We start from the raw sequence: 12,571 nt of genomic DNA, 5'->3' as shown, positions 1-12,571 counted from the left end.
AGCTTCTATCAAATTCACTCACAAGGTATTGTGAGTGAATTTGATTGGCCCTGGGCTATAGTGGAAAAGATCTGCTGAGGAACCAGAAACCAAGTGGTTGCAAATCAAGCTTCTTAACCACACAACTATGCCTGCGCCTATGTTATCTATCTTGTGTGTGTGCGTGCGCACTTGTATGCGTGTATGTATGGCTGGATGGATTGTGTGTGTGTGTCATGTCTGCATAATTATATATATATATATATATATATATATATATATAGGTGGAGTCCAGTTTATGGGGTTACCCTGGGTTTCTCGCTCACAATGGGTTTAGCTTTACAGCGTATCTTCAGACCCCAGACACTGCTGGCCTAAGTAAGACCTCTTCAAAACATGGAGGGGGAAATACCTCCCTCCATATTTTGAAGAGATCTTAGGCCAGCATTATCCCATATGAACGGGAAACCCAGAGTAACCCCATAAACCGGCCTCCCTCGTTATAATATTAACTACTCTACATCTTAAGAGTGTGTTTCTCCTCTGGATTTATGTATTTCTACAAACGATATATATATATAATTTTATGTACATATTAATTGCTAAATATTTATTAAATTATAAAATGTATATTAATAAAATGACATCAACCCACTTTTTATCCATTTTATCATTGGATTTAATTTTTTTTTTCAAATTTTCTCTTGTGAATTAGTTGAATTCTTCGCATTTCATCAATAAATTACAATTATATATTTTATAAAAAAACAAAGAAAACCGTAATTTAAATTAAAAAAAAAGAAGCAAACTATATAACCGAACAACTTTTCAACATGTTAAATCAGGTTCTATACCGGACGTATTAACTTGTCCGGTTAAGTCGTTACATAAACGGACGGAAGTGACGTTTATATAACAGCAGATGACTCAAACGTCTGGCATAGCAGCCGAGTTGTTGTACTGTCGATGTATGTAAATCTTGTCTCGACTATTTTAAAATTATTATTTTATTACTACCGGCGATATTTAAACATTTTTGTCTTTCCACAAGCTAAAATATTTCTATGATAAAGCTATCATTCGACGGCAGTGTTTGTCTCTCGGATGGATATACCTTATATACTGTAGTATGATTTAAAACTCTAATGCAAGGTGAGTAATTAATATGTTCATTCATTCCTTTTTTGATTGAGATTCTTCGAATGCGAATTTCCTCAATTAAACCCAGTCTGTATATAAGCGTGCTTTTTTTCTGTGCTGTGTCTGCAGATCATGTCTTGCGTACAACTTTCATTTACAAGAAGTAATTAACTTGATTATAGGATTTCTTTTACAGAGGTGGTAGTGGTGGTGATGAAAGACTTACAAGTCGTTAGTATTAGCCGTTTCGATAGCAAAGACAAAAAATAGAATTTCCTGTCCATCAGAAGAGGTTTACAAGATTGAGTACCAAATAATACATGTATTTCGTGATGCCTCCTATTTTTCTATATATATGTATTAGGTTATACTTTTCTCATGGAAATGAAACTCAATACAAAGAAGCTGAGAATATATAATTTTGTATTAGTTATAGGAGTTCGAGGTATGAAACTCTAGACTTGTTGCATAATATACTATCCGTCAGCTCACATAACATTTTATCTATCTACATTACATACATACACTTTATAAACGCACACATACCCGCGTTATGTACTTATCACACACACATATTGTATAATAATAATAATAATAATAATATATATGATATATTATAAATATATGCATATATACATACATATATGTACATACCTACATGTATATATATATATATATATACATGCATATATGGGTACAGGACATATATTGAGTATATATATCGTCCGTAAACATAAATCCGAAAAAGAAACACACGGACGATCTATAACACACACACACACACACACATATATATGTCTCATGGGATTAGTCATCACACTTCCTTTATTAAATTTATACCCAGGTGGAAACGAATTTGCGTACCTTACGGTTGAGACTTGGCAAAATCAAAATTTATTTCCGTTATATATATTTCAACATGTGTTTTTTTTTTTATGGATCCGTTTCTGCTTGAAATACATACTCACGCGCACGTACGTTTTCGTAATTAAGTGTTGTAAACCGTTAAAAAATTTTCCCACCTGTAGACTACCACCTCGTACAGAGTGATTCTTATTAAGCTGGTTTTTTTTTTCTTTTATTAAAAAGAAATTAAATGAAAATAAAATAACTGATAATGGGTAACGACAAGCATAAATGAAATATTATAGGAAAATAAAATATAAATAAATCAACTTTTTCCAGTTACGCGTCGTGTAAGTTTTTAAACTAGTTTGGAGTAAATTAGGTGAAGCTTGTTGTTTGCTCTTAAATTAAGTATGTGGGTGTATAAAAATCAAAGAATGAATTGGCTGACGATAAAAATAATCTTTTCTTTATGTTTAACCTCTAACGGCAATTATATCGATCATCATTCATCAGTGCAAGACATGACCGGTATAAGCAACAGTCTACATGATTATTGCTGTTGCTTAATCCAAATCAATTTGATCAAGCAGGCCTATGTTCTAAGGCATTCCAAACATGACCATCCTGTCTTTTTATGGTTGTATTGTATCCATCGTGTCCTATCCTTGTATAAAATGGTAGGATGCAATTTGAGGGAAATTTAGCTGCTATCGTTGCAAATCAAGCGAGTAGTCTTCTTCATGCACAAGTGTACAGTTCTTTTAACTCCTTCCTAGTATTTCTAGTTTATTCCCTTAATCCATTTTTAATATTCTTCATTCATTCTTTCCTTCGTTCATGCATATATTGGTGCATGTATTTACTCAAGGAATTTACCCCGCTATTCTTGATGAAATAAATTAACTTTCTATATTTAGATACTTCTCGTCCGTGTTTAAGAGACACTTGTTTTAAAATACATATTTAGTATATACTTCATTTCAATGAATTTATTAAGTGGAAATGTTCGATGTTATTTCAGTAAGCACGTTCATTGTTGTTGCCGAGCACTAATTGAACAGAAAATGTAATAAATTCAAGTATTATAAAGCCTTTTTTCCGCGTATTAGAGTATGTTAAGATTTTATATTTAAATTTCGGTTCGTCTAATTTATTCTGTGTTATGTATAATAGATATTGTCGAACAGTATATGCGTGTGTGTTTGTTTTCCTTGTATCGGCTGCCTAGGACAATACGTTCAGTTAACTTCTATTTTTCTACCTTCTTTATTGATAAATAAGCAGTAGATTAGAGAATCAAATTAATCCGAGTTCTTACAGATTAATTTAATTTATTTTCAATTGTAAAATAAATCCGAATAAATTTTTGATTTTTTTTATACATCGATGATTTTTTTTTTCGTTTCGATATTGCACTTAGAGAAAGAACATGCCTTATTATTTGTTTATTCACATTTGACAAGCTATCTCTTACAAATAAATATTTCTAAATTTTTCACAGACCACGAAACCCCTGTAACCGCCTTCTGAGCAGACGTCCTATGTTATGAGGAAAGAAAGTGAAAGTGCATTTGGCGGAAGTTTTTTTTTTGTTTTAGTTCAAATCACTCTAGAGTCGTAATGTCTCCTTTTATTTTAATCTCTGTGTCGATAAGGTCAGAGTTTCGGGAAAAAACTATCATTTCCTCATAGGGGAGAAGAAGATTAAGCAACTGGGTCTGTTTTCCTTCAGTTATTTTTCTTTTTGTATCCTTAAGTTACAAAAATTTCAGTTTTTTATCTTTGGATTTCCTCATATGCTATTCCAAACTCCGCTAACATAGGTACCAGTTATATAACTAACTACAAGGTCAAACTGGAAACGAACCTAAGTTTTCAACACAAAAACGCAAACGTCATTATGGTTCTTTCTCTCCAACTTAACTTGGGTGCTGTATTAGAACACAGCATCCAAGTTACAGTTAATTCTGTATTTCCGAAACCTCTGGAAGTCTCCCGATGTCAAGCAATATTTTAGAATTCTCGCTAAGTTACAAGAACGATTGTTTGGAATTATTTTTTGGTCAGTGTGTATAACACACACACACACATTCACAAGTGGACACAGAGAAAGATAATTAAATGATCACTATGCGAAGTAATTTATGGCCCGACCCCTCCGTCTAATTTACAATAAAATTCAGTGGTTTGATTCTGTTGGCATTTACTTCTACTTCGAGTTGGTGACTGAATGTCATAAATTATGCTTCTGAATGACTTGTCGATACGTTAATGCTGTAAGGAAATACATTAATTAACATTAATTTATTTGTTGTAAACGTTACCATAAACTATAAGTTAATCTTAAATGAAAATATTATGAAAATAATAAACAAGCCCTTCAATTTATTCAGTTATGCCATTTACTCATTGCCCTCTAGCATTCATATTATGTCTCGAATGAGTTCTCTGAACTGCGATATAAAGCTGTCAGCATTTATTTATATATTTTATTGATCATATCTGTTGCTGCAGAGAAAATATCGGTAGCCATGTTGCACGTGTATTGGTTTTGTTTGGTTCTGTCCAGTGAACAGCATTATTATGTACACAGAGACATCTCAAAATAGGCTTCTCATCGATTTATTTCACACCTGGCTTCTCTTAATATTTTCTCAACACGTGCCTAAGTATCTTCACTCTAATATCATTTACAAAGTACTTTAAATGTTCGTTCACCCTTCCTTAGTCGTATTTGCTTTCCAAAAACTAAATGGCTTCGTACAAACTCAAAGAATGTAGAATCGTTCTTTTAGTACTTGTTACTCTCATTTTGGTATTTGTTAGTTATGAACTTACCATGAAGACTAATTAGTAGACTACTTGGCACTACTTAAATACCCGTAGGGTTAGTTTTTAGGAACACTAGCAGTATCGCCCGGCGTTGCTCGGGTTTGTTTCGACCCTTTAGAATTGGAATTTTTGAAAAGTAAAAGTTTTGCATTATGTAGCAAAAATGAACATTTTTCTGGTTGAAATACACCGAAAAATGGCGACACAGCCGTAAAAAAAATCGTTAAAAAATAAGTATTTTCATAGAAAAAAAGCACATTTTTGATGTAAATAATTTTTGGTGTTAACATGGTCCGGTTTGAATTTTTTCAAGAGCAAACCTTCTTCTATCATACTCTCAATTTTGGTCAACTTGCGAGATCGTGTTAGTTGAAGGCTACCAAACCTGCCATACGCAGACAACTTCAGCTTTATATATAGAGAGATTAGTAGACTACTTGGCACTACTTAAATATCCGTAGGGTTAGTTTTTAGGAACCTCTGTATTAAAGTAGTACCGACTACTTTATATCTTAAAGCTATTTGTTTCATGGAAAGTAAAAAAAAAAAAAAAAAAATTACCCTCTTCTTGTTAGACTGTTTAGTTTTGGCATGTGTCTCTATCACTTGGTGGTAAAAACTTCAAATTACCTAAAGATATTAAATTTTGACTTTTGATATGTTGAGTCTATTTGAATGACTTTTGAAAGGGTTATCAGCTGTTTTATTGCACTTTGATAAACCTACTTAACCCATGAAACAATAGAGGGTAAGCGAAGGCATAAGCAATTTTGGGGAATAACTACTAAGTTTTCACTTCATATGAAACTATGCTTTCAGCACTGGTACTCTTTACTCTCTTTTACTGGTTTCAGTCGTTTGACTGTGGCCATGCTGGAGCACCGCCTTTAGTCGAGCAAATCAACCCCAGGACTTATTCTTTGTACGCCTAGTACTTATTCTATCGGCCACATTTGCCGAACCGCAAGGTAACAGGGACGTAAACACACCAGAATCGGTTGTCAAGCGATGTTGGGGGGACAAACACTAACACACACACACACATATATATATACATACATACATATATACGACGGGCTTCTTTCAGTTTCCGTCTACCAAATCCACTCACAAGGCCTTGGTCGGCCCGAGGCTATAGTAGAAGACGCCCAAGGTGCCACGCAGTGGGACTGAGCCCGGAACCATGTGGTTCGTAAGCAAGCTACTTACCACACAGCCACACCTGCGTTAACTATTTCGAACAATTCACTTCGTCTTCCTGTTTTATAATTTTAGAGGCGGTATCATAGCAATGACAGTTACTCGAGGTGTGGTTACTGCTATTGAAAATAAGTCAGATCTGAGATTGTGCTGAAGCTAAAACAATTAGTGTGGAAGACACTTTGAGCCATTCAAAAGCACACACGGAAACCGATAACTACACTTAAACATTTATTTATCTGGTGTCAACATGTTCGTCTCCTCAACTCCAGTGGAACCATGTCCAGTGACTAAGGTCACATTTGGTGCGACGAAAATGTTGACACCAAAGTGAACAATTTTTATGTGCTTTTGAATGGCTAATGTGTCTTCCACACTGTATTTATTCATAGTTTTAATTTGTGTAAAATATTTTTTAGTTTAGTTTCTCTTCGTCATCAAGTTCCCTGCGCACGTACATACTCTTTACTCTTTTACTTGTTTCAGTCATTTGACTGCAGCCATGCTGGAGCACCGCAAATCGACCCCGGGACTTATTCTTTGTAAGCCCAGTACTTATTCTATCGGTCTCTTTTGCCGAACCGCTAAGTGACGGGGACGTAAACACACCTGCATCGGTTGTCAAGCAACGCTAGGGGGAGAAACACAGACACACAAACACACACATACATATATATATATATATATATATATATATATATATATATATATATATATATACATACATACACGACAGGCTTCTTTCAGTTTCCGTCTACCAAATCCACTCACAAAGCATTGGTCGGCCCGGGGACTGAACCCGGAACCATGTGGCTGGTTAGCAGGATACTTACCACACAGCCACTCCTGCGCCTACATGTCTATGTACCATGCATATGTATATGTGGACTCGCGGTTTCGATTCCCAGACGGGCGTTGTCAGTGTTTATTGAGCGAAAACACCTAAAGCTCCACGAGGGTCCGGCAGTGGGTGGTGGCGAACCCTTCTATACTCTTTCACCGCAACTTTCTCTTACTCTTTCTTCCTGTTTCTTTTGTACCTGTATTTCAAAGGGCCAGCCTTGTCACACTCTGTGTTCCGCTGAATCTCCTCTGAGAACTACGTTAAGGGTATGGTATACGTGTCTGTGGAGTGCTCAGCCACTTGCACGTTAATTTCACGAGCAAGCTGTTCTGATGATCGGATCAACTGGAACCCTCATCGTCGTAACCGACGGACTGCCACGATGTTTATGTACCTTGACTGGAACTGAGCTTATAAATGTTCATTTTGTACAAAGTCCTAATGTTGTTGTTTATTGTGTCAAAGAAAAAGAGTACCAGAGGGCACATAAAAAGCAAACAGTTTGAAACCTGCTTCCTAGATTGTTTCCTTATCAGTACTATTGATGTGATCTGAAGTATTTATGTATATAAAACTAACAGGAACGTAGCCAGGTTCTAATGTTAGGGGGAGTGAGCTCATAAAAAAAAAGGCGCCATGATACATACCAAACAAATTTTAACTCATCGATTATACATTTTATAAAAGGGGTCAATTTTGAAGAATGTGCTCAAGGAGAGCGGTCGCTCCTCTTGCTCCCCTTTTAGCTACGTGGCGTAGCCTATTCCACTGCTTTCTAAAGCGTTTTACAAGAATTACAGAGTGAAGTTGGACACTTGTCCAAAGTTTGCTAATAACCAAGTGTTCTGACTCAGTTGTGGAATTGGTAAAATATCTGCTCTCCCAATCTATAGAATTAGTGGAGGGTATAAGAACAAAATAATCTGAAGAATTTTCTGGAAAACCATCTTTGGTAGATTACAGATAATTTCAAAAAATCTTTAGCCTAACAGTACTACTTGGGGCGGATTATTTATTACAGATATACAACAATAAAAGAACACGAAGACTAAACGCTAAGTCCTTTCGTATTAACTAAGCAAAATTAGTGTCAGGTATTGGAATACGGCCATGCTGGAGCACCACCTTAAACAAATTAACCCCAGTACTTTTTTTTAAAGCTTGCTACTTACTTTATTATCCCTTTTGCCAAACTGCTAAGCTATGGAGATGTAAACAAACCAACACTAGTTGTTACGTGGTGTCTGAAGATACACACACACATGCACCTGATGAGCTTCCACACAGAATCTGTTTACCTAATTCACACGCAAGGTATTGGTTAGCTTGGCTATAGTCGAAGACACTTGCTCAAAGTGCTGCATGAGGACTGAACCCGAATTCATGTGGTTGCAAAGTTTTTAAGCACACAGCCATACCTGTTCCTACATGAATGAATTTTAGTCAACTTTCCGTTTTGGTGAAAATATTCTATCTACTTATATATTTTAATTTTGCTACCTAAAACTCTATTCGAAAACACCTAAAGCTCCACGAGGCTCCGGCAGTGGGTGGTGGCAAATCCTTCTGTACTCTTTCACCACAACTTTCTCTCACTCTTTCTTCCTATTTCTCTTGTACCTGAATTGAGTGTTAATATGTGAAATTATCATGTAATTTATTGAGATATTAACATACAATAGTAGTGGCTGTGTGGTAAGAAGCTTGCTTCTCAACAACATGGTTCCGGGTTCAGTCCCACTGTGTGGCATCTTGGGCAAGTGTCTCCTACTATAGCCTCAGGCTGACCAAATCCTTATGAGTAGATTTGGTAGACGGAAACTGAAAGAAGCCTGTCTAATATATGTAGATTTATGTATGTGTGTGTCTGTGTTTGTCCCCCCACCATTGCTTGACAAGTGATGTTGGTGTGTTTTATGTCTCCATAACTTAGCGGTTCAGCAAAAGAGAATGATAGAATAGGTACTGGGGTCAATTTGTTTGACTAAAGGTGGTGCTCCAACATGGCTGCAGTCAAATGACTGAAACAAGTAAAAGAATAAAAGAAAATATATAAATTGTCAGCACCTCTGGGAATTAGTTTTTAGATAAATTGTTTAAATATTAGTATATATCTTTCAACAACATGAAGTGAATCACTTTTCAAAGGTATTTCTAAAACAAAAACCACCATCATTTAAAATCTATTTGCCATGCTGGCATGGGTTGGATTGTTTGACAAGAGCTGGCCCGCTAGAGAGCTTCCCAAGCTCCAGTTATCTGTTTTAGTATTGATAGTGGTCTAATATTATTTACTCAATAGTCTGTCACTTTGAAGTAATTATGATTGTTGCTATTGAAATGGGTATTATTTGAGAGAGAGAGAGAGTGAGAGAGTTTAACATGAAAAAAAAATTGTTAGAGGATGGTTTGAATCCAGTGACAGGGATTCTCCTATGATGGATAAAATATGCCATTGCAACGAAAACTTGAATTTAGTATTTAATGCAAGTTACTATTAACAAAAATATGAAGTCAGTGAAAGATCTCTATATGATTGCTTAATCTGTAAGAAATAGCAATCAAATTTATCTAAAACCATATATCATCTTGAAAAAGGAAGGACACAATCGATATTGTGGTGCTAGATACTTAAGCTTCTCATCTTTTTATGGGACATGGGCTATCAACATTATCTTTTCTCCACTGTTCTTGACTCTAAGCAGTCTTTTCCGCTTCCCTCCATTTGGATCCCTGCTTCCTTGCAGCTGCAGCTTTCTTTCAGATTTTGCTGCACCATGCTGATGTGTTTTCCCAAAGAAGGCCTTCTTCCAGCTCTTGTTGGTTTTGAATTGTCATTGATGATTCCATATCTTTGATGTTTTTCTTTTACTAGTTAGGGGTGCTGGCTCTACACAAACTCGTTTTTAGCTCTGGGAAGAGGTGATCTATGTTCATCTGGACTCTACCCTTTCACTTGTCCAGTATGGGAGGCCCTACCCAGAGCTTGCTTTCTGCTGGCATATCTCATGGGCTCATTGGGGCCTAAAAGCCACCACATCATAACAAGATCTGGACCTATGGTAGGGTTGGCAGATATATAGTAAAATAAGATGGAATGGTTATGATTGGAATACCTTTGGTCATACGTCTGTTAAGAGCTCACCTGAGACTCAACAACAAAATGTACAGATTTGAAATCCCGGAGTTTAACACTTTTGTTATTATATTACTGTTGTTTTAATTAATTTTAAAAATAATGAAGAATTTAGTAAAATAGTTTTATTAATTTCGTGTTTGGAACATAAATTAACATAATTTTGATGGAAAGTTTTAATTTAGTTCACTTTAATCTCTTAACATACACATTTTTTTTTCATTTTCCATGCCAAAAATATATTTTTTCATTATTTATTTTGAATCTGTATATAAGGAAGAACAAGTATACAAATTATTTTTGGTCAGTTATGATTTATTATGAAGTTACTGGTAAAAGTGATAGTTAATGATAGAAAATGGGAATAATATCATGAATGAAATATTTCGGGTTAGAAATAAGTGGCATACCTCAGAGTACAGTAAACATTTATTTTCGTTCAAATATATATTTACTAGAAATCTCTGAATGAAAATATACAGGATACTATGTTATGAGGTTAAGAAGGAAATTTATATCATAGGACTGAGGGGCAGTCTCAGGCAGGCTGGTATCAAGAGTTTATATCAGGCACACTACTTTTCAGAGTTCATAAATTGTTTTGTCATTTCTAATGATAAAGTTAGTATTTTGTAGTGTGTCTGAAGTTTCATATTTGTTTATCAATATTTAGTAAAAATGTTTAGAACAAATCTGTTATCCTGTTCACATAAGTTGGCCTGGCAAGAAATACATATATTTGATGTGTTATATCTAGGAAGGACACATAACTGTGACAAACACTTTAATATTTCACACTGGAATCTGAATTTGTAAAAGCATTTCACAACTTGGGATAGTATAGGAACCAAAAAATAGATAGAAAACCATCATTAAAAATGTAATTCCATTCACTTGGATCATTGCCAAAAGTAATCTTCATAATCCTTCTGGAAGAAATCAAAACTATCTAATAATTTTTCACTTGCTATTTTCCTCAAATTATCTATTGATATTATTGAACGATGAGAATGCATCTGGCTTCTACCACTACAGACTGCTTCATCATGTACTTTCCTGAAGGCTGTTCAACTGGCATTCTTCATAACATTGTTGTTCTGACATCACTATCTTCTCAACTACTAGATTTTGAACATTACATTTTTGGTGGCAATAAATTCTATAGTTGTTGATTCATATGTTAAGGTATATAATTACATAACATTTATATGAAAATAGCTTCTTAGGTCTGCTACAAGAAGTTTGGGGCCATCGCTCCAAAGACACTAAGCAAAATTACAGTATTTCTTCATATTTCATCATTGTCAGTTAATGTCCAGTTTTCCATATTTGCATGGGTCAGATGGAATTTGCTGAGGTAGATTTTCTACAACCATAAGCCCTTCATGTTGCCAACTCTCATCTGTTTTCAAGCATGGTAATATTCCACTTGGCAGACAAGTTCTCTTAGAATATTGAAAATTAATGACACTGCTTGTATGATAGACACTCTTGTACAGCTGTCACATGATGTCAAAACAAGGACACACAAACATACACACACAAGCACACATACATATATGACAGGCCTCCTTCAGTTTCCATCTTCTGAATCCATTCATGATGCTTTGGTTGACTTGGATCTATAGTAGTAGTGGAAACATTTCCCAAGGTGCCATGCAGTGGGATTGAACTCAGAACCATGTGGTTGGGAAGCATAATTAGTAGTTTTCTACTAATTGGCACTGCCCTATTCTCCATTTAGTTCTGTTTTCTCCAAGTCATAAATGACCTATTCATCAGTATTGTTTATACACTTTAATTTCATTGACCATACAATATCTGATTTATACATCATGGTACAGTCAGGCAGGTTATATGAAACACATACATGGTTATATTAATTTCTGTTCTATATTTCAGTAGTATATCTGCTTTAGTTATTGGACTATGCTCCATGCTGCATCACTATCTTCAAAGGTTTTTAGTCAATTATATCGACCCCAGTACTCATTTTATCAATATCTGTTCTACTTGGGACCCATTGTTTGCCTGCAATGAAGAAGAACAAGAAATTGTTACTCTGGAGGAAGAGTTGCTCTACCAACATGTACAATTTGAATGACTGGTGGCAGTTAGCAAAGATGTTAAGCCAAATTTTGCATTTCTTTGAGTATAACTCTTGTATAGCAGACTATATTTGCAAAAACATGATCTACTTGTTGGAAATAGATTGTTAGTCACACCTACCCTGCAATATCATTCTAAAAATAAATAATGGAATCTCAAAGCTACAAGATAATGCTTGATTAATTCAAGACAACTTGAATAAATAAGTATTACATATGACAGAGTAATCTGAATGCTAAAGGGTTAAAGATACTTGGTGTCTTTTTATCAGTTTTGTAATAAGTCAAGGGATTAGACACATGGTTGGTATCATGTTCTTTTGACAAATCAACAGGTGTGCATCATCATCGTTTAATGTCTGCTTTCCATGCTGGCATGGGTTGGACGATTTGACTAAGGACTGGCGAACCTGATGGCTGCACCAGGCTCCAATCTGATCTGGCAGAGTTTCTACTGCTGGATGCTCTTCCTAATGCCAACCA

The 12,571-nt window shown here is 35.2% G+C and overlaps 1 protein-coding gene across 1 annotated transcript in view; it reads left to right on the top strand.

Annotated features, from left to right (window-relative positions):
• Positions 1-907: 907 nt before the first annotated feature.
• LOC115214989 (trafficking kinesin-binding protein 1) overlaps positions 908-12,571 on the top strand; it is a 257,960-nt gene continuing 246,296 nt past the window's right edge. Inside the window, exon 1 of the mRNA XM_029784096.2 lies at positions 908-1,131. The gene's annotated coding sequence lies outside the window, so the exon portion shown is untranslated. The remainder of the gene's footprint in view (positions 1,132-12,571) is intronic.

The sequence above is a fragment of the Octopus sinensis genome, linkage group LG8 (assembly GCF_006345805.1).
Source record: "Octopus sinensis linkage group LG8, ASM634580v1, whole genome shotgun sequence".
NCBI classification, from domain to species: domain Eukaryota; kingdom Metazoa; phylum Mollusca; class Cephalopoda; order Octopoda; family Octopodidae; genus Octopus; species Octopus sinensis.
This window is presented reverse-complemented; position numbering and strand designations above follow the sequence as displayed.